General features: G+C 38.4%; 1 protein-coding gene across 10 annotated transcripts in view; it reads left to right on the forward strand.

Annotated features, from left to right (window-relative positions):
• ANK2 (ankyrin 2) overlaps positions 1-23,998 on the forward strand; it is a 683,028-nt gene that overhangs the window by 154,033 nt on the left and 504,997 nt on the right. The window lies entirely within an intron of this gene.

Raw genomic sequence — 23,998 nt, forward strand, 5'->3', positions numbered from 1 at the left:
TTCCTAATTTAGAATTTTCTTAAATGAACAGATGTTTACACATATCCTATTTAAAATTCTTCTGATGCATTCCTTGTTGGATAATAATACCCTTTCTTCGGTGAATCCCAAGTGAGAGTATTGGAATGGAATACTGACAGGAAAAAAATGTTCTCAAGATAACACATGGCCTCAATCAAGAAAGCATCAGAAGAAATGAAGCAGGAATTTGGAGAAAAGACAGATCGTCGTCTAGGCTCATTGATTTTAAAAGAAAACATTTGGGTGCATGTAATATTTAAAGTCACTTTGTGGACCTTCCTTGTTGGAAATTTATTGTTGTTGTTGTTTTGGAGACAGGGTTTCACTCTGTTGCCCGGGCTGGAGTGCAGTAGCGTGATCATGGCTCACTACAGCCTCAACTGCAAATGTGTGCCACCACATCTGGCTAATTTTTTTTTTTTTTTTTTTTTTTTTTTTTTGTTAAGACGAAGTCTCGCTCTCTCGCCAGGCTAGAGTGCTGTGGCGTGATCTCGGCTCACTGCAACCTCCAACTCCCTGGTTCAAGGGATTCTCCTGCCTCCGCCTCCCAAGTAGCTGGGATTACAGGCATGCACCACCACACCCGGCTATTTTTTGTATTTTTAGTAGAGATGGGGTTTCACTGTGTTGGCCAGGATGGTCTCGATCTCCTGACCTCTTGATCCGCCAGCCTCGGCCTCCCAAAGTGCTGGGATTGCAGGCGTGAGCCACCATGCCCGGCCTTTTTTTTTAATTTGTAGAGATGAGGTCTTGCTATGATGCCAGGCTTGTCTTGAGCTTTTGGGCTCAAAGCAATCCTCCTGCCTTGGCCTTCCAAAGTTCTGTGATTACAAGTGTGAGTCACCACGCTCAGCCTAAAATCTTCTTGATTTATAATGACTCCTATTTGTCTCTGATATGTATAAAAGGAAGTTTCTCTAAAGAAATTCTTTTAAAAAAAGATCTTTTCTTACCTATATCCACACAATTGTTTCCTTTAAGTAAATACAGAACAACCTGAGAAAGGTTCATTTCCTAAGCTTTATTGTTCTTAAATTTCAGTTATTAAAAAATTAGCTAAGTATTATAAATTAGCTAACCAGTTGAGTCTTCCATCTTTACGAGTATTTTGGACAGTTAAGAATGGGGGAAATCTAGGAGAAATTGGAAATGTTTCTTAATTCACAAGGTTTGAGAATTGTGGAGAGGATGCCATTTCTAGGAATGGCCACAAGATGGTGTAGAAATAAATGCATTAAACATACATAAGTGTCATTCATTCACTCAATAAACATTTAATAATCTCCAACTACATGCTAGGAATAATGTTAGGCATAAGAGTTATTGAAATGATTTATTTATAGTTCCTGTCCTCAGGAAGCCTAGATTCTAGTACAGGGAGATATACCTGTAAGAAAATAAGGACAATAGCGCGTTACAGGGACTATAATAGAACTATAGATGAGGAGGAATGGGGACCCAAGGGAAGAAGTGGGCACTTCTATAGAGAAGGGGTGAGGAGTGTGGATTTGTAAAGAAAGCACAGAGGAAATGATTCCTATACAGAATCTTATAAACTTGGTAGGTGTTTACTAGGAAGGACATTGTGTAGATTATAGGATTGAAGGTTGTGTGGCTTAGAAATACAGGACGGATCTTTCGGAGGAAAATATGGGAGTGAAAGACCAAAAATTGACGAAACAATCTGGCATGTTTAAGGAACTTTAAGTAGTTTAATTTGATTAAGGTGCATGGTAGAGGAGGAGACTGAAGATAATGCAGGCCAGATAATGAAAGCCTGACATGCTGTGGTGATATGATAGCCTTGTTTTAGGGATATCACTTTGATAGTAGTATGGATGGTGGCAGGGAGGCAGGGACATGAGCTGGGAGACTATTGTAGCCTCCAGGTGAGGGATGATGAGGGCTGGTACTGTGAGAATGAGAGGAGGTTAAATCCACATGGCTTAGTGACTAAATGGCTGTCTGAATGAGGAAGAGGTAGTATTCTAAGAAGGCATTAAGAGTTCTAGCTTAAGGGAGTGTGATAGATGATTGACCAACATTGGAACTGCAGGAGGAAGATTGACTTTAGGAGGAAAACATTATAATGAGTTCACAGTGGATATGTAGTTTGAGGGTTTGGCTGAGGACTGGTAGCCCAGAGGTGGGAGCTGGGGTGAGGAAAGGGAATGGGAGAAACACTGTTCCAGAGAGAGCTCAGTGTGGGGGGAATGGAGTAGAACAGGAGGCAGGGGGGTATGATTTAATTTGGGTTATTTAAATCTTTGTAATTTTTTTTTCTTGACTGGGTGTTACAGAATTAAGTTGAGGACATATATAGTCAGACCACAAAACATTTTAGTTTATTATTTTTAAACATTAAGCTCCAATGGCACAATGCAATATTAGCATTCTAATATTCTTTCTCTCGATGTAGACCTTGGAAAAGATAAATTGCACTGTTAATAGGAGTACTTTTTGTTGTTTTTGTGACAATTAAATGCCTAGAGCCGGGGCTATGTATTTACAGAAGGACTCACCTCTGGCCTTGTGCAGTTTATGATTCCTGGTGGGTGGCACTGCCTGCTGGGATCACCTCGACAGCAGCACTGCTGGCCCAGAGCTGTGTTCTTCTGTAATCTCTCACTGTCCATCAGTCTGCTCATACCGAAGTGTTGCCAACACTTCTGCTCTATTGTCTTTGTTCATTGTCAACATCTGCTGAAACAACTTTCAGTTATGCTAAATTGCCTGCCTGGGCAGCCTAATCTATAGCTATTGATTATGGTAGTACACTGACAACAGGTTGCATAGGTTTTTGAGAGGTAAATTTATTTCTCTTCCCTGCACCTCCCCAATTGGCCCTATATTTTTAGAGCACAATTTTGTAGAATACAGTCTTTTTCCCCCTGAATGTATATATCAAGTTATAGCAGAAATACCTGTAATGATAGTAACTAATACGTATCTAGTATTTACTATATGCCAGGTATTGTCCTAAGTTCATTACATGTATTAACAATGCTATGACTTAAGTACTATTCTAGGTGACAAAAGTAGAGGTGCAGGAAGGTTAAGTGACTTATCCAAGGTCTCACATCTGGAGAGTGACAGAGCCAGTGTTCAGAATCAGGCAGGCTCGCTCCAGAGTCCATGTCTGGATACAGCTCGATGTGATGGGGCAGCGTTACCTGGAATGTCCTCCCCTTTGGATTTGGGCCGCCCACCTTTGGTCTTTATGTTCCTGCTGTCATTTTAATGGTCTTAGGAGGAACATGAGAAGAGTGTCATATAATTCCATTTCTGGGACTTAATTTATGTTTCATGAGCAGTGGTGAGTGAAGTTTAGATGTGGGTGCCCGCCCAGGAGGTGAGTGAATTCATGATCTCTGGACTTCTGTTTGGCTTGCTCATTTCTATTTGGACTCCACATAGAAAGAGATTATTATATCTTAGGACTTTACATTTTTGGACTGTCATTTAGATGTTTGATTTTCTTTTGACTATGTCTAGTACTCTAAGTGAAATTACATCCTTATACAACTTGTTTTTGTTAAGCTAAATAGTCCTGAGGATACTTTTTTAATAGTGAAAGTACAGCAATTTATTGCAAAGTAAAAGTACACGCTCGAGGAAGGGGAATGCAGGCACACTCAAGAGAGGGAGTTGCACCTCAAGAATACTTTTAATAAAGTAAATTTTATTCAAACCAATAGTTCCCAATGTCTTACAGCTCTTTGCAGGTAAGCTATACTTCTTCCTAATTTATCTGTGCCCTGAATGCTTCTTAAAAATAATTTTTAAAAAGTGTATTATTGGCTGGGTGTGGTGGCTCACACCTGTAATCCCAGCACTTTGGGAGGCTGAGGTGGACAGAACACTTGAGGTCAGGGGTTCGAGACCAGCCTGGCCAACATGGTGAAACCCCGTCTCTACTAAAAATGCAAAAATTAGCTGGGCATGGTGGGGCACACCTGTAATCCCAGCTACTCAGGAGGCTGAGGCCGGAGAATTGCTTGAACCCGGGAGGCAGAGATTGCAGTGAGCCAAGATCATGCCACTGCACTCCAGCCTGGGTAACAGAGCAAGACTCCATCTCAAAAAACAAAGAAATGTATTATTAAACCGTTACTCAGATACTTGCTAGAATAGTAAGGAAAGACTTTATTCAGGAGTTGAACTAGCTGTCACAACTGTTATAATAGGGGAGAGAAATTGGGGTTAACTCTTAATATAGCAAAGCCAGTTGAAGACTTAACAGCCAATGAGCAGAATTAGGGGGTCAGGGTTGGAAAATTACTGAGGAGACATCAAGGGTCAGGGGGTTGTTGCCAAAACAACTTAACAGGAACTTTGCAGAAGGCAGGGCAAGGTAATCAAATATCAAGGATGCAGAGTGAAGAATTTGATTAGATATCAAGAGTGGGGGATCCTTTCTAAACTGACTTAGGAAGGTTCTTGCTAAAACTGGGCTATGCAGGTCTGGCAAAGATGGAGCCAAAGATGAGGCTTAGTTGAGAAGAGAGCTCAGGAGAGTCTGATTAAAGTTTGATCAAGAAGAGAGTCTTTGTCAGTAGGAGGAGAAAAAAAAGCTTTTAAAAGAAACTTTAAAAGACAATTAACAATAGCCATGTGGATGAAATTCAGTTCTCTAAGAAGGCTGAAATGGAGAAAACTATTGTAAGACTTGTTGAGCATTCACGGTTTTAAAAGTTAGGCAATATCAAGTCATCAGTTTATGTAAGGTTGTTTACCTTCAGAGTCACCATAAACATATTATGCCAGATGTATTCTCTCTTTTAATGGCCCTAGCACCAAGGACAGGTGTTCATGAAGATTTCACAGGCATATTGAAAAACTACTGGGAAATGCTCATCTAGTATTTTCTTGTATGTCATGTTTAAGTTTACAAGAGCATACTTGCCTGGAATTCCGCATCATGGATATTCCAAGCCTTTCACACATTCTACAAGGCTCTAGTCAGGGTTTAAAAAGAAATAACATGTTACTATGCTGCAATGATTCACCTCCTGCTGATGAGTCACCTCCTACTGATTAGAAACAGAGTAAGAGAATGCTACCAATCTGAGTTGGCTGGACTTGAAGTATCATAAAATATGCAGGGGATGGGTCTGGATACTAAGGGATCCAGTGCTCCTGAAATTTTAATGTGCATAGTAATCAAATAATTTAGGATCTTCTTAACATGCAAGTTCTGATTCAGTGGGACCGAAGTAGGACCTCAGATTTTGTATTTCTAATGACCTGAAGTGTGATGCTAATTTTGCTGGTCCTAGGACCGTACTTTGAGTAGCAAGGACTTAACTCAATAGGAAGTAGAACTAAGTGCTCTTTTGAGCTCTTTATTTACTTTTCTCCACTAAAAGTAAGATTGAATAGTTCCTAGTTTCAAAACATATAATATGTTCTTGTCACATTGTAAAGAAAACCAAAATTTTAAAATTATTACTTCCAGACCATGGAAATGACTGTTGTTTCAAGGAAATTTAGTGCATTAGTTAAAGGTATCACTGATTCATCAGTTCTAGTATCCTTTGTAAAGAGGAAGTGTTTTTTTGAGTATAAACTCCTAGTAAGTGACAATATTATTACTGACAATAACATTATAATTGATTATAATATTACTGACAATATTTTTACTCACAAAAATAAGGTTGGTAAAAAATAGAACTATTATATCTTGAGCACAGACTATGTGCTAGGCATTCTTCAAGGTGCTTTTTATACGTTACCCTTATAAGCCCTTATATCAACCTTGCAAGGTAGATATTATTAAATACTTTTTGATTGATGAGTGAGAAAACCATAGTTCAGAGAGTTAAGGTATCTGTAGTGAGAGAAGAGAAATTTGAACGGGGGTTTCCAAAGTTGTGTCTAATCTATTAGAACCAATTTGGTGGTAGCAATGGAAATAATATCAAAGTCCTTTATTTTCCCAGGAGGATTCTGTTCTTCGCATTCTTAGTTCATGCATTGACTGAAACAGAGGGAAAGTTAGGACTTGGCAAAATGAGTCTGTCTAGGACTATTGCTGTAACATCTTTGAGGACAAAGATCAGTCAGAGACTATTTAACTCTCTTTTTTCTACCTTGAAAGTTTGCCTTTTCTTGACCTTCTCTTCACATTGTAGGTAGCTAATCCTTTTTTCTCTTTTCCCCTTTTGCCCAAGCTATTTGATCATTCAACAACTGTCGGATTTGTTTGAAAAATATTCTTAGTAGCTTTTATTGGTTAATGTCCTGGGGACATGGGTCTCCTCCCATAAAACCTTTGTGAAACAAGTCTCAATGAAACAATGAAAGCAAGGTTTCAGACCAAGTTCTTCTGTACCTACAAACACTTATTAGCAAGAAATTCAGAAGAGTGATACAACTTGTTTGTGGGGTTACTTAAATCTTTATCCTTTGGCACTCTGCACTCTTCCTAGAACTTTACATGAAAACCTCGCTCTGAGGCAGACACAAGAAAAGATTACATCAAAAGGAGATTTAACTGCCCTTAGGGTGTAGATTAAAACCAGTGTATATAACCAACCACAGCATCCCCGCTAATGATGCTGAGGTCTTTGGGAGTAAATGATGAGCAATATGTCTAGCACAGGTTTAAACGGTCACTTGGCCCTTCCTGGGCAAAGCAAAAGAGAGAACTTAGCTTTTTCCTTAGTTGCACTTTCTCAATTAATTGTATTTTACATAAGATAATTATGATTGTTGCAATATTTACATTAGAATACTATGTCTTTTAAATTCCTGGTATTCTTACTTGGTGCTTGTTCCAAAACCTCCTTCTGGATTTGGGAAGGATGAGAGGAGCTGAGCCCAGTTAGGCCTATGTTTTAGTGACCTACCTGGTCTCCGCTGCTGCCTCCTGTGTCCAGGAAGGCTCCAGCCCTCAGGGAGGAGAGCTGTCCTGTATCTAAGCTTTTACCCCTGCATTATCTCTTTATTTGTTGCCAGCTTATATGGCTAGAAGCCAGAGAATTTAGTTCTGCTTCCTGAATTCTCTTTAATAAAGCTTCTGTTCAGGAGCAAGTCTGTGTGCAGCAGGCATGGGGGCACATGCCTTGCCACTTAGCTGTGACCAGCTTACCCAAGCCAGAGCTTCTTTCTAGGGCCCCCCCTCTCATGTGGCTGATTGCAAGTTAGATTGTTAAAGAGCGTTAGCACATAGAGATTTGTTTCCTGAATTGATAACCTTTATTACCTGGAAAACGATAATAGAAAGATGATGTTTGAGTTGTTTACTAAACTTGTCTTGGTTTCCATGATGTTTGTTTGCTTTCTAACTCATGCGAACACACTAGCTGATCACTGCTCTGCCAGCAATACAGTGACCATTCTCTACTAAATAAGGGGTGTTGTTGCGTCAATTGGATGGTATGTACCAGCGAATCTGATAGCTCTAGTGAAAGGAGGATTCATACCATTGTGTCATTATTAGAGTGTTCTATAACTGAGAATAAAACATTTATTTGATTAAGTGCAGTTTACTGTGCTTCCTTTTCTAGTCAGTTTCTCATCCACACAGTCTTTGGAGCCAGATTTACCATTTAATGGGACCTAAGTTTTTATTGGAAGTTTTAAAAAAACACTCTTTTTTTTTTCTTTTTTGAGACGGAGTCTTGCTCTGTCGCCCAGGCTGGAGTGCAGTGGTGTGATCTTGGCTCACTGCAGCCTCCGCCTCCGGGTTCAAGCAATTCTTCTGCCTCAGCCCCCTGAGTAGCTGGGATTACAGGTGCGCGCCACCATGCCAGGCTAATTTTTGTATTTTTAGTGAAGATGGGGTTTCACCATGTTGGTCAGGCTGGTCTCGAACTCCTGACCTCATGATCCGCCTGCCTTTGAACACTAGAAAAAAACTGAGAAGATTGTTTAGCTCGACCCACCCAGCTACTAACTGGGAAAGAAACTTGAACCCTCTAGGCTTTAAATTAAATATCTGGAAAAATGAAGCAGTTGGAAAAAATAATTACGAATATTTTTGGGTCTAAACTTGTATCACCATCTTATTTTACAAAATAAAGAAATATTTGCAAAATTAGAGGCTTGCTTAATTAGTGGGTTTAATGAGTACCAGTAGAATATATTAAAAGTTAACATTTTAAAGTGGAAAGATTTTAATATTACTTTTTTTTTTTGGTTGTAAGTCTTGCTTTTCAGGGTTGGGTGACTGGGGCTATTGTAATTTGGGGCCCTTAGCCATAGGAGCTGCCAATGGGTACAAAAGAATTGCTTCACTGTTAATTTTGCTGGACTTTTCTAAGGGTAAACAAACTTCCTTTGACATGTACAAGTTTCCAAAGCTGTGCTTTCCTCAGGGAAGGTAGTTAAAGCTAAAAGAAGCAAAGCTTTTAGATTTAATTCAGTGGGTGAACATGAAAGCCATGCATAAGTCTTAGAAGAACTATGCTTTGCTGAGAGGCAAAGAATTGTCTCCACACTCTGATGTGGGGATATGCAGGAGGAGCCCAGGAGGTCCCTGTGAGGGTGCAAACCAATTAAGTAAGTCTTGAACCGAAATTGCTTTTTATCATCTGGGTGAGAAGCCACAGATTTAAAGAAAAGGGCTATTGTTTTACAAAGACCTAATTAGCTGGGCTACACTCAAGCTCTTGGGTTTTTATCTTATTAGAGAAAGGAAAGGTTGAAATTGCTTATGGGCTACTTCCTGGGTTGGAATTCCTAGGAATCTGGAATTTCTGAATCCTTTTCTAAGGAATACAGAATTCTTCCTAAAGCCATGTGTATCGGACTAACTATATTTTCCGTTGAGACTCAAACTAAAAATGCAATCGCTCTGATCTACTGAAGTTTGTACTAAATATCTTCTTTACTACAGGCGTGCTAGTACAAATATGCTTTAGCCTTCTCAAGGACATAGACTTTGGAGTAAATAACATGTGGGTTTAAAAATCAGCTGTGTAAAATCTCAGCTGTACACCAAGTGGCTATTTGCTCTGAAGCAAGTTACTTGAACTTATATATAAAATAGGGTATCTACAGCAGTATTGAGAGTATTAAATAAAATTTAGTGACATAGTTAGTGTCTCAAGAGACCTGAAAGGGCTTCTAACTCTTACATGGTATAATGTTTTAAAATGTGGCACTTTCAGTGTGACAATATTTTATAATAAACATGAATTGCACTAATTCTTCTTTGTTGAAAACAAACAGGCAAGCAACAAAAATGTGGCTAGAGAGAGAGAGAGAAACTCTCACAGTTTATGCAAGAGTCACAGTTATGTGGGAAAACGTAACTAAGAAGACTTTTCCTTATTCTTTAAGAGCATCAAAAAATGGCACCGAGTCCAAACCTTGGCTCATGGATTCAAATCTATAATGTGCCATACTGACTGGGTGCCTGGGGCAAGTTCTTCAACTTCTCTGCCTCAGTTTCCTCTTCTACAAATTGTGAAGATGGTAGTACCTCTAGGGTGGTTGTGAAAATGAAAGGGAAATAAAGGATGTTAAAGAAAGTATCCAGCATGTACTCAGAGCCCAGTAAAAGTTAGTGATCACCATTACCTCCACCACTGTATCAAATTGCTGAGCATTCAATTTTAAAAATAGGAAGGAAGAGCTTTAGTGCAGTAGTGTTTGACAGATTTAAGATACAATATCTTTCCTTAAAGTAAATTTATTTCATTATTTTTTAGCATCTAATTATTGCCCTTTGATTTGATAAAGAGATATAGATGGTTTGTGCCACGAGAACAGTTCTAAGCTACACTTTTTGACATGTTAATCTTCTGTGTGAAGGCTGGACTTCATTATTTCTAGAGTGTTCCTGAACAAGGCAGATCAGAGCTTTAATTTTTGGAATGTTAACAAGGGCAGCTGTATGCCAGAGTTCTAGTTGTTTTTATGAGATTTTTAAAAAAGCACAGAAAGGAAACTAGTGAAAAAAAAGTTTATAGACTCTGGTTTGAATCCAAATCCTTTCAGAAGTGTTCTCTTCATATTAGATGGCAATAAAATTAGTCATTTAAATACTCAAATGTGTGCTTTTGTGGTTTATAATTGTATTCTTAGATTTTTTTTGCAATTATTTCATATCTTTGATTTGGAAAACATTTTTAAGGCATGAGATAAACGTTTTTTGTATAAATGAAAAAAATTAAGCTGGGTGTGCATGCACCTGTATTCCCGGCTACTTGAAAGGATGAGGTGAGATGGAGTGCAGGAGTTTGAGTCCAGCCTGGGTAACATAGCAAGACTCTCTCTCTTAAAAAAAAAATGAAATGAAAGCCATTTATTCTAGAGGATTCAGGAAACTCCAGAGTTTGAATTTTCCTATAAATGCAGTCTTTATCCATAAAATATGTTGTGCACCCTTAGTGATGAAGTAAAGTATTTGAAATCTATTAAACGCTTTGCCATTTTATAATTTATTCTAAGCTATGCTTATGTTTCTGTCTAGAACAAAGGATTAGGAAACTAACTTATTTCTTTCCCCCAAGCATGCTGTATTTTTTTCTTTGAAAAAATGATTTTTAAGATATTTTAATTTAAGTTATAGTCAGTGTGACTATAGTCAGTGTGATATTTAATTTTAAGTTATAGTCGGTGTGATTATAAATATGACAATCTGAAGAGTCAATAGAGAAAAAGACTAGGAGAAATAGTGGCTATGTATGAGTAGTAGAGATGTTGGTAATTTATTTATCTTTCAAACATTCTTATTAAAAAATTTTAATAATTATGTATTACTCCTAAATTTAGAAGTCAGTTTCTAATTCGATGTAAGATGCAATAAATTCAAAGATTAGATTTCAGCATTATTTTAAAAATTACAAAATATTGGTTTTTGGAAATTCTTACATAATTTTGTAGAAAACATCTAACTTTAGAGTATCTTTTTTTTTTTTTTTTGGAGACAGAGTCTCGCTCTGTCGCCCAGGCTGGAGGGCAGTGGTACAATCTTGGCTCACTGCGAGCTCCGCCTCCTGGGTTCATGCCATTCTCCTGCTTCAGCCTCCCGAGTAGCTGGGACTACAGGCGCCCGCCACCACGCCCGGATAATTTTTTGTATTTTTAGTAGAGACGGGGTTTCACCGTGTTAGCCAGGATAGTCTCGATCTCCTGACCTCGTGATCCGCCCGCCTCGGCCTCCCAAAGTGCTGGGATTACAGGCGCGAGCCACCATGCCCGGCCTAGAGTATCTTTATTATTATTATTTTTGATGTAGTGATGACTAACCAGTCAATTCCATTTTGTGTATTGTGAGGACAATAATGAAATGTTTGTGAACTAAAGAAGGTAAAAAATTAAAAGATAAAATACTATTATTCAAAGAATTACTAAGAGATAAAAGATGATACAGTCAGGAATTTCTGAGAGCCTTACATTTAGGTGGGAATACATGCAACCAAAAAATTGTCTAAATGTAGAGGTCACAGAAAGAATAAAGAGATTAGGTAGGGTATTATAGAGAAGAGCCAAAACTTTTTGTAGAAGGAAGAAAACAAGTTCAAAATAACACGGAAAGACCAAAATAAGGGTTCTGGTTAATGCATGAATAAAATTTATTCATTTAGCATTCAAAAAAGAGTTTGTTCCATTGATTCTCAGTGCCATCTCTTATCACTATGACATTATGACATTTTGGAAAAGACTAGTAACATTTTCATTAAATGGTAAGGATTTTTATTTTTATTTTTTGAGACGGAGTCTCGCTCTGTCGCCCAGGCTGGAGTGCAATGGCATGATCTCGGCTCTATGCAATCTCTGCCTCCCAAGTTCAAGCGATTCTCCTGCCTCAGCTTCCCGAGTAGCTGGGATTACAGGCGTCTGCCACCATGCCCAGCTAATTTTTGTATGTTTAGTAGAGACGGAGTTTCACCATGCTGACCAGGCTGGTCTCGAACTACCGACCTCAGGCGATCTGCCCACCCCGGCCTCCCAAAGTGCTGGGATTACAGGCGTGAGCCCCGGCGCCCGGCCGGTAAGGATTTTTGAAGTATTTTTAAAAAACGTTTACTTGGTCAAAGGTGATTCATTAGCTCATACTATGTTTTGATATAATATAAAAGCAACGAAGTGCTATGATGGCACTTTGAGTGGCTGTTAAGAGTAGAAACCAGCCGGGCGCGGTGGCTCAAGCCTGTAATCCTAGCACTTTGGGAGGCCGAGGCGGGCGAATCACGAGGTCAGGAGATCGAGACCATCCTGGCTAACACGTTGAAACCCCGTCTCTACTAAAAATACAAAAAATTAGCTGGGCATGGTGGTAGGCGCCTGTAGTCCCAGCTACTCGGGAGGCTGAGGCAGGAGAATGGCGTGAACCCAGGAGGTGGAGCTTATAGTGAGCCGAGATCGCGCCACTGCCCTCCAGCCTGGGCGACAGAGCAAGACTCCATCTCAAAAAAAAAAAAAAAGAGTAGAAACCAGAGATTCATTGGCCTTAGAAACAGCATTAGTGTAACATGTGGATTATGTGTACTCTCATCTACCCAGTGGTATGAGCACTTCATCTGCTGTCAAAGTAATGGAGAAAACTCTGGTTTAGCGTTGGAAATCACCATCTTCTCTAGTACAAGTCATGAAACTTAATGTCGGCAGTTTTAAAAACTGCTAAAGAAATTAACCTTCTCACCTTTTATTTTATCACATAACTTTTTGAAAGCTCTGTTATTATAATTACAGTGAATTTTGGTTTATATAATACCAACCTCACAAATGCAGAAATTCTCAATGATAATATTTGTAGTTTTAAAATGTTTATTCAGGTTTTAAAGACTTCTTCTTTTAAAAAGATTTCTGGGTATATGAAAAGTATTACTATGCCATATAAAGAAAGATTTATTTTAATAATCTCACTCTACCTACTGCCAGTTTTATCCAGAAAAATAGATCAATAAACTGCTTACAAAATAGGGAAAACAACATGTGGTGTGGAGGTATGGAGGTAGGGAACATGGTGAGTCACATGAATGAAATTTTGCTGCAGTTAGAATTTATGAAAGATGTGCTGATAGAAATTACTGTATCTAATCTAATTATATAACCATTAGAAAAATGTAAATATTGTTATATACCTGAGATTTATCTCCAGCCATATATACTTGAAAATTAAAGATGGATAAATTTCATACATTTCTGTGCAGATTTATAAAGATCTATTTTTGGTAAGGATGGTCTACTAGGTTTTTTATGTATTTATTCCAAAAATTCATTGCTCTAAGTTTTCAAGAAATTAAGTCCTCTGTTTTTTTCTGTAGCAACGTGAGTTTCAATTTTTAAACAATGTTTTGTGTGAAATAAAGATTCATTACACACACACACACAGCCTTACTTCACCACTTTGGTGGCTCACTGTGCTACATATATGTAGCATTCTTTTTTAATAAGAGTCAACACTACTGTTTTTCTTAAACACACAGCAGCTATAGCTATCTTTTCATTTGAGGTGCAGCATACAGTGCAGCAAAGGAAAATATCTTTTGGAGTACAGAATACTCTTAATTATCAGTCACTGGGCATCTACTTTGTGACTGTAATTTATGTCCTCCTATCTCCTGCAAATCCTAGACAAGAAAAAAGTCCTTAAATCAACATGATACAATGGGTACTGCTTATCAACTGCTAGGTAAGAACATCAAAATCTGGATCACAGTAGAGGTTATAGTAAGGCCAAGATCTTAGTCAACATATGGGAAGGAACCACTTATGTGAGAGTATATAATGACAATAAAGTGAGTGAGTGACTAAACCCACACTATGTAATAAAAAAGAACATGAAGTTGAGCACTCTTCAGTTACCTTAAACATAGTTATATTTTCATAACAAACGAAAAGACAGCATTGTTCCTTTTTATTCTTTCATTGTGAGACTTGGTTATTGCAGAAAATTGATAAAACATTAACAAACCACAAATAAGCAAAATGAAGATAATAAAGTTTACTAATCATGTAACTACCCAGAAATGAAAAGTTAATTAATCAATGTTAACATTGGTATAAACTTTTTGTATGTTTTTTCTCGTGTTATTTTTTTTTAAAGGTAGTATTCTGCAATGCTACTGATGTGAATTTTAAATTTTTTCTTAGAACTGATTTATGACTGAAGAAAAACGCTGTGTTGGTCCTGCTCAGATTCTTTTTTTCCTTTTCTCTCACAGTTCTACATTGTCTACTGATAATCTTTTGTGGTGATGTATTAGTCTTACTCTGTGTCCAACTAGTTATTTCCTTGTATGAAATCTTTTAATATAAATTACAGATAAATCTAAGTTTCCAAAATTACTTCACATTTACTTTTCATGTAATCAAAAATTATTTGTATTTCTATAGGTCTATTTCCTAGACTCATGCAGTGCTCTGTTTCTAGTTTCTTCTTGAATACACTCTAAAAATTATTAGGTATTGTCTGTAAGGCAATTCTTTCTGCTTTCATAATGACCTTCTCTTTTGAGGTCTTACATTTTTTTTTCCTTGAACTCTACCTGGCTATGTTTTATCTGCATTGAAAGTATTTTCTTATCTTCCCTAAACACTTGTTTTTCTACCTTGTGCTCTTATTTTATAAAGGCTATTGCTTTTTAAACTTTTAAAAGAATTATATTAAGATGTTTGATCAGATTTTTGTCTGTTCTCTGGTAACATTTTTCTGGTGAATACTCTTCACTTGTCATTTATGCCTTATGTTTTTTCCTCCTATTCTTTTAGTATTATGATTTTTGTATAGGTTTTTTTTTTTAAATTGAGGTATAATACATATATAATAAGATTCACCACTTTAAAGTGTATAATTCGGTGGTTTTTACTGTATTCACAGAGTTGTACAACCACTGTTACTATCTATTATGATTTTCATCATGCTAAAAAGAAACTCTGTTAGCAGTAACTCCCCTTTCCCCCCTACTCTCTCATCCCTGGCAATCATTAATATACTTTTTGCTTCTATGGATTTGCTTATTCTGGGCATTTTATATAAATGGAATCATACAATACATGGCCTTTTAAGTCTTTTTTTTCATTTGGCATAATGTTTTCTAGATTTATCCATGTTGTCATGCATTATTATTTCATTTCTTTTTGTGGCTGAATAATATTCCACTGAATATAGTACATTTTGTTTATTCATTTATTAGTTGACAGATATTTGGATTGTTTCCACTTTTTGACTATTATGAAGAATGTTACTATAAATATTTGTGTACAAATTTTCATGTGGACATAACATTTTCATTTCTCTTGGATGTATACCTATGAGTGTAATTGCTGGTTCATGTAGTAACTCTATGTTTTACCATTTGAAGAACTGCTAGACTGTTTTCCAAAGAGGCTATACCATTTTACATTTCCATCAGCATAATATGAGGGCTCTAATTTCTCCATATCCTCGCTAACATTTGTTATTATCTGGCATTTTGATTTTATCCACCATCTCTGTGTGAAGTGATATATCATTGTGTTTTTGATTTGCATTTCTTTAATGACAAATGATGGTGAGCATTTTTTCATGTGCTTGTCAGGTCATTTTTATGTATTATTTGGATAAATGTTTGTCTTAGTCTGTATTGCATTGCTATAACAGACTACCACACACTGGGTATTTACAATGAACAGAAATTTATTTGGCACATAGTTCCAGAGACTAGGAAGTCTAAGAGCATAGTGACAGCATCTGGTGGGGCCTTCATGCTGCATCACCTTATGGTGGAAGGTGGAAGGGCAAGAGAGTACACTTTGCAAATGAGCCAAACTCAGTTTTATAAAAACCCACTCTCACAATAATGAATCCACTCCAGTGATAAAAACATTAATCTGCTCCTGAGGGCAGAGCCCTCATGGCCTAATCACTTCTTAATGTTCCCACTTCTTAATACCATCATTATAGCAATTAAATTTCAATGTAAGCTTTGGAGGGGATATTCAAACCATAGCAATGTCTATTCAAATTTGTTCCTCATTTGTTTAAATTTCTTTATTTTTCTGTTATTTTAACTCTATATTTCTTTCATTTAAAAAAATTAGGGTATAATTGACAAAATGAAAAATATTTACAGTGTATAATGTGATATTTTGATATGTATATATACATTGTAAATGGTTAAATCAAGCTAATTAACATATCCAATATTGCCCATTTTTAAGTTAAACTATTTGTATTTTTATTATAGAATTATGAGTTTTTATATATTATGGATACTAAATCTTTATCTACAAATATTTTCTCCCATTCTAAGAGTTGTCTTTTCAGTTTCTTTTATTTATTGTTTTTTTTTTGAGACAGGGTCTCACTCTGTCACCTAGGCTGGAGTGCAGTGGCACGATCATAGCTCACTGCAATCTCCAATTTCTGGGTTCAAGCAACCCTCCCCGCTTAGTTCCCTGGGCAGCTGGAACTACAGGTGTGTGCCACCATGCCCAGCCAATTTTAAATCTTTTATTATTTTTGTAGAGACAAGGTCTCACTATGTTGCCCAGAATGGTCTCAAACTCCTGGCCCTAAGTGATCTTCCTGCCTTGGCCTCCCAAAGTGCTGGGATTACAGGCATGGGCCACCACACTTGGGCTCAATTTCTTTCCTTCTTTTTTTTTTTTTGACAGGATCTCACTCTGTCACCCAAGGTGGAGTGCAGTGGCATGGTCTTGGCTCACTGCAACCTCCACCACCTGGGCTCAAGTGATCCTCCCACCTCAGCCCCGCAAGTTGCTGGGACTACAGGTGCATGCCACTGCACCTTGCTAATATTTGAGGGGAATTTTTAGTAGAGATGGGTTTTTGCCATGTTGCCCAGGCTGATCTTGAACTCCTGAGCTCAAGTGATCCACCTGCCTTGGTCTCCCAAAGTATTGGGATTACAGGTTTAAGCCACCACACCTGGCTCTCAATTTCTTAATAGTATCTTTTGACATACAAATTTTTAATATTAACAAAGCCCAATGTATTTATTTTTCTTTTGTTGCTTGTGCTTATGATAATTATGATTATTTTATTATTTGAGACAGATTCTCAGTCTATCACGCAGGCAAGAGGGCAGTGGTGTGATCTCTGCTCACTGCAATTTCTGCCTCCTTAGTTGAAGTGATTCTCATGCCTCAGCCTCCTAAGTAGCTGGGACTACAGTCATGTGCCACCATGCCTGGCTAATTTTTGTATTTTTAGTAGAGACAGGGTTTCGACATGTTTGCGAGCTCATCTTGAACTCCTGGACTCAAGTGATCCACCCACCTTGGCCTCCCGAAGTGCTGGGATTACAGCCACTGTACCTGGCATATTATTATTATTATTTTGTTTGTTTTTGTTTGTTTGTTTGTTTTCTTGAGACAGAGTCTTGGTCTGTCACCCAGTCTGGAGTGCAGTGGCGAGTTCTGGGTTCACTGCAACCTCCACCTCCTGGGTTCAAATGATTCTCCTGCCTCAGCCTCCCTAGTAGCTGGGACTACCCGCCACCACACCCGGCTAATTTTTGTATTTAGAGATGGGGCTTCACTATGGTAGCCAGACTGGTCTTGAACTCCTGACCTCAAGTGATCAGGCTACTTCGGCCTCCCAAAGTGCTGGGATTACAGGCATGAGCCACCTCACCTGGCCATATTATTTTTTAATAATAAAAAATTATTCTGCAGTCATCTACAATGCTTGCACCTTTGGTGTCATATCTAAGAAACCCTTGCCTAGTTCAGGCCATGAAGTTATACCTATGTTTTTGTTTAAGAGTTTTATAGTGTTAGTCATTACATTTAGGTCTTTGATTCATTTTCCACTTTAAGTTAATTTTCCATATGGTATGAGGGAGGGATCCAAATTCACTTTTTTGCATGTGGATATTCAGTTGTGCCAACACTATTCCTTGGAAAGATTGTATTTACCCAGTGAATGCTCTTGAAATTTTTTATTGAAAATCAAGTGACCATAGACACATGAGTTTATTTCTGGACACTATTCCACTTATCTACGTGTTTATCCATGCCAGTATCACACTGTCCTGTAGTAAGTTTGAAATCAGGAAGTGTGGTTCTCCAACTTTGTTCTTTGTTCTTCTTTTTCAAGATTATTTTAGCTATTCTAGGTCCCTTACAATTCTATGTAAATTTTAAGGATCAGCTTGTCCATTTCAGCAAAAGAGGCATTGGAATTTTGATAGTGTACTGAATTTGTAGATCACTTTGGGTAGTATTGCCAATACAATATGAAGTCTTCCAATACATAAACATGGACTATCTTTCCATTTATTTAGGTCCTCATTGATTTCTTTCAACAGTATTGTGCAGTTTTCAGTGTACTTCTTTAAAATTTATTCCTATTTTAAATATTTATTAAAATAATCAAATAAAAATATTTGCGTTTGATGCTATCACAAATGGAATAGTTTTATTAATTTCCATTTTGGGTTGTTTACTGCAAAGTGTTTAGGAATAGGACTGATATTTGTATATTGATCTTATATACTACAAACTTGCTCAATTTATTAGCTTTTAGTTTTTTTTTTTTTTTGTGAGATGAAGTCTTGCTCTGTTGCCCAAGCTGCAGTGCAGTCACGCAATCTCTTCTCACTGCAATCTCTGTCTCCTGGGTTCAAGCAATTCTCCTGCCTCAGCCTCCTGAGAGGCTGGGACTATAGGCGCACGCCACTATGCCCAGATAATTTTTTGTATTTTAGTAGAGATGAGGTTTCACCATGTTGCCTAGGCTGGTCGTGAACTTCCTTAGCTCAGGCAATCCGCCTGCCTTGGCCTCCCAAAGTGCTGAGATTATAGGCATGAGCCACCATGCCCGGCCTTAGTTTTTATTTTTCAAAGTTGGATTCTTTAGAGTTTTCTCTGTAAAATATTGTGTTATTTGCAAATAAAGATAGTTTTCTTTCTTCTTTTCCAATCTGAATGCCTTTTATTTCTTTCTCTTGCCAAATTGCCATTGCTAGAGCCTCCAGTACAAAGTTTAAAAGTAGTGGTGAGAGCAGACATTCTTTTCTCTTTTTTGAAAACGTTCAGGCTTTCACCATTAAGTATGATGTTAGTTGTGGGTTTTCCATAGATGCTCTTTATCAAGTTCAGGAATTTCCTTGCTATTCCTAGCTTATTGAATGTTTTTACTAAGAAAGGGTGTTAGATTTTGTTAAATATTTTTCTGTATCTGTTGAGATGATTATGTAGTTTTTGTTTTTATTCTGTTGATATGGCATATTACATTAATTGATTTCTGTATATTAAACTGACCTTGTATTCCTGAGATAGACTCCACTCAGTTGTGATATAGAATCCTTTATATGTACTACTGGATTTGGTTTGCTAGTATTTTATTGAGGGTTTTTGCGTCTGTATTTTTTTTTTTTTTCCAGACAGAGGTCTCATTCTATAACCCAGGCTGGAGTGCAAAGGTGCAATTATAGCTCACTGTAACCTTGACCTCCCGGGCTCAAGGGATCCTCCTGCCTTAGCTTCCTTAGTAACTGGGACCACAGGTGCACACCACCGTGCCCCAGCTAATTTTTAAATTTCTTTTGTAGAGACTGGGTCTTGCTACGTTGCCTAGGCTGGTCTCAATCTCCTGGGCTCAAGCGATCCTCCTGCCTTGGCTTCCTAAAGTGCTGAGACTATAGGTGTCAGCCACTGTGTCCAGTCTTGTATCTGTATTTTTTTTTTTTTGAGACAGAGTTTTGCTCTTGTTGCCCAGGCTGGAGTGCAATGGCATGATCTCGGCACACCGCAGCCTCTGCCTCCTGGGTTCAAGCGATTCTCCCGCCTCAGCCTCCCGAGTAGCTGTGATTACAGGCATGCACCATCACGCCTGGCTAATTTTGTATTTTTAGTAGAGACGAGGTTTCTCCATGTTGGTCAGGCTGGTCTCGAACCCCCAACCTCAGGTGATCCACCCACCTCGGCCTCCCAAAGTGCTGGGATTACAGGCATGAGCCACCACGCCTGGTGCATCTGTATTCTTAAGGGATATTCTTCTTTAGTTTTCTTTTCTTGTAATTCTTTGTTATGCTTTTAGTATCAGGGTGATATAGACATCATAGAGTGAGTTTGGGAGTGTTCCCTCCTCTTCCATTTTTTGGGAGAGTTTCTCAAGAATTGGTGTTTTATCTTATTTAAACATTTGGCAGAATTTACCAGTGAAGCCATCTGGTCATGGGCTTTTCTTTGTGTGAAATTTTTTTTTTAATTACTGAATCAACTTCTTTAGTTGTAATGCATGTATTCAGATTTTCTATTTCTTCTTTTATTATTTTGGTTGACTGTATCTTTCTAGGAATTTTTCTATTTAATCTGGGTTATCTCATTTGTTGGAATGCAATTGTTCATAGTGTTTACTTATAATCCATTTTTATTCCTTGTGAGATTGGTAATGTTTACTCTTCCATTTCCAATTTGAGGAATTTGAATTTTCTCTCTTTTTTCGTGATTCATCTAAAATAAAAGTTTGTTAATTTGTTGACTTTTTCAAATAATCAACTTTTGGTTTTGTTGATTTAAAAAAATTCTCTATTTAGTTTATTTCTGCCCTAATATTTATTATTTCCTTCCTTCTGCTTGCTTTGGGCTTAGGTCGCTCTCCTTTTTCTATTTTTATAAGTTGAAATGTTAGGTTATTGACCTAAGATCTTTTTTTTGTTTATAAAATAGGCATTTACCATTATAAGTGTCCCCTGCTTTCACTGCATTTCTTAAGTTTTAGTATGTTGTATTTTCATTTTATCTCAAAATATTATGTAATGTCCCTTATGACTTATTCTTTGACCCATTGGTTATTGGAGGTATTTTGTTTAATTTCCACTTATTTTTTAATTTTCCAAATTTCCTTCTGTTATGGGTTTTTTTTTGTTTGTTTGTTTGTTTTGAGACAGAGTCCCGCCTGTTGCCCAGGCTGGAGTGCAGTGGCGTGATCTTGGCTCACTGCAAGCTCCGCCTCCTGGGTTCACACCATTCTCCTGCCTCAGCCTCCCGAGTAGCTGGGACTACAGGCACCCGCCACCACGCCTGGCTAATTTTTTTTTTTTTTGTATTTTTAGTAGAGATGGGATTTCACCAAGTTAGCCAGGATGGTCTTGATCTCCTGACCTTGTGATCCGCCTGCCTCGGCCTCCCAAAGTGCTGGGATTACAGGCATGAGCCACCGTGCCCGGCCCCTGTTATTGGTTTCTAAAGTTATTCCACTTTGGTGAGAGAATATACTGTGTATGATTTCATTCCTTTTAAATTTATTAAAGCTTGCTTTGTGGAATAATATGTGATTGATCCTGGAGAATGTTCCATGTGTGAAAGTGATTTAATAAATAAACATTTGAGAAAGTTTCCAGCTTTAATTTTGAAGATGGTAAATATTGACAGATACAATTCACACACACAAAAGCTCTTGGGGTTCTCAGTCTTTTTTTTTTTTTGGGTCAGAGTCTCCCACTGTCTCCCAAGCTGGAGTTCAATGTCGCCATCTCAGCTCACTGCAACCTCCGCCTCCTGGGTTCAAGCGATTCTCCTGCCTCAGCCTCCTGAGTAGCTGGGATTACAGGTGCCCACCACCATGCCTGGCTAATTTTTTGTATTTTTAGTAGAGACGGGGTTTCACCATGTTGGTCAGGCTGGTCTCGAACTCCTGACCTCAGGTAATCCAACCGCCTCAGCCTCCCAAAGTGCTGGGATTACAGGCGTGAGCCACTGCAACCGGCCAACACTTTTAAAAATTATTAAGCCGAGGCGGGCAGATTACGTGAGGTCAGATGTTTGAGACCAGCCTGACCAACATGGTGAAACCCCATCTCCACTGAAAATATAAAAAATTAGCTGGGTGTGCTGGCAGGCGCCTGTAATCCCAGCTACTTGGGAGGCTGAGGCAGGAGAATCGCTTGAATGTGGGAGGCGGAGGTTGCAGTGAGCCAAGACTGCACTACTGCGCTCCAGCTGGGTGCGACAGAGGAAGACTCCATCTCAAAAAAAAAAAAAAAAAAGTGTGAATAGCTCCTAACACCAGCATGTTTGATAACCACTGACCTAAAGGAATGGTGGGAAATGACTCTGGATAAAAATTCAACTCAGAAATGTTTGCTTGGTGAATGAATATGAATTTTCTCCTGTAATCAGTGAGAAATCAGTGGAGGTTTTTAGAAGGAATTAGTAATTATATCGATTGCATCCCCAGGGCATAGAGCAATGCCTTGTACTTAGTAGCTCAGCAAATATTTGTCAGATGGTAGTCAGAAGTATGGACTGAGAAACTGAGAGACTAGTGGTGGAAACACTAGTTTGTTTTTAGAATTCTAGGCAAAAATGCTTAGGTGAATGAAGGCCATTCTGAGAAATTATGTACCAATTCCCTAATTACTTTTTTTTTTTTTTGAGACTGAGTCTGGCTCTGTCGCCCAGGCGATCTTGGCTCACTGTAACCTTCACCTCCTGGGTTCAAGTGATTGTTGTGCCTCAGCCTCCTCAGTAGCTGGGATTACAGGTGGGCACCACCATACCCGAGGTTTTTGTAGTTTTAGTAGAGATGGATTTTGCCATGTTGGCCAGGCTGGTCTCAAACTCCTGACCTCAAGTGGTCCACCCATCTGGGCCTCCCAAAATGTTGGCATTGTAGGCTTGCACCACTGCACTCCACCTAATTATGTTTTTTGGGACAGGGTCTTGCTCTGTCACCCAGGCTGGAGTGCAGTGGTGCCATCATAGCTCACTGCACCCTTGAACTCCTGGGTTCAAGTGATCCTCCTGGCTTAGCCTCTTGAGTTGCTTGGACTACAGGCATGTGCCACCATGACTGGCTAATTACATTTATTTATTTATTTATTTATTTTGTAGAGATGAGAATCTCATTATTTTGTGCAGGCAGATCTTGAACTCCTACCCTGAAGTGATCTTCCCACCTCAGCCTCCCAAAGTGTTGGGATTACAAGTGTGAGCCACCACGCACGGCCCCTAATTACCTTTAATTTCTGCTGTAATCATTACAGCAAATGTGAAATATTTCCTGGATATTTCTGGATATTTGTGTGTGTGTGGTTTTTTGTTTGTTTGTTTGTTTTAGGAGACAGGGTCTCACTCTTCGCTCAGGCTGGAGTGCAGTGGTGTGCTCATAGCTCACTGCAGCCTCGAACTCCTGGGCTCAAGCAATCTTCCCGCTTCAGCCTCCCAAGTAGCTGAGACCAGATGAGCGCATCACCCTCCCTGGCTAATTTTTCTATTTTTTTTTTTTGTAGAGACAAGGTCTCACCATGTTTCCCAGGTTGGTCTTGAACTCCTGGCCTCAAGTGATCCTCCTACCTTGGCTTCCCAAACTGCTGGGGTTATAGATGTGAGCCACCACACGTGGTATATTTGGGATTTTTTTTTCAATAGAACATTCAATGTCTTACCGACAATTTAACGTGGGTTTTGAATGAATATAATCAATCCGTTTTCAATGCTTTTATTCAGATATGAACAAATAGAAAGTCAAACGTATATTCTGAGTACAAAACAGCTTCAAGGGATTCACTGCAGCGATAATCACAGTATCTCTTCTTTAAAATAGGAAATCCTGCTTGGGATTTCTATGTACTTTAAAATGTTAATTTAAATCAATGTAACTTTGCATATACTGTGGGAGTATTTTGAGGTTACACAGTGGATTCCAGCAGAAAGCAGCTGGCACACTCAAAATAGGATAAATTAGGGTGTTTTTATTTATGTAGGAAGTATTTACAGAGGTAAATAAAGAGGGTAGGAAACTGCGGGGATGGAAAAAGCAAAAAAAAGAAGTATGTGTGGAATGTAGGGCACAGGTATAGGCTCTAACTTTGAGATAGGATATACCCCTTCCTCTGACCCTATAGGAAAGTGTTAAAAAACAGATGTAGAGATGGATATATTGCCATCAAAAGGTGATGGTAAGGCATTTGCTGCTTGTCTGAGACTAGGCTAGAGCTCTTGCCCTGATTCTTACTGTTTGCCCAAGGCCTGTTATCTGGTAAGGGAGTGAATTTATCCTCATCTTGCCGCCAAAGAAGAAGTAATTTTTATCATTGCAGGGAAATATTACACCTAATCCATG

Source organism: Pongo pygmaeus, chromosome 3 (genome assembly GCF_028885625.2).
Source record: "Pongo pygmaeus isolate AG05252 chromosome 3, NHGRI_mPonPyg2-v2.0_pri, whole genome shotgun sequence".
NCBI lineage: Eukaryota > Metazoa > Chordata > Mammalia > Primates > Hominidae > Pongo > Pongo pygmaeus.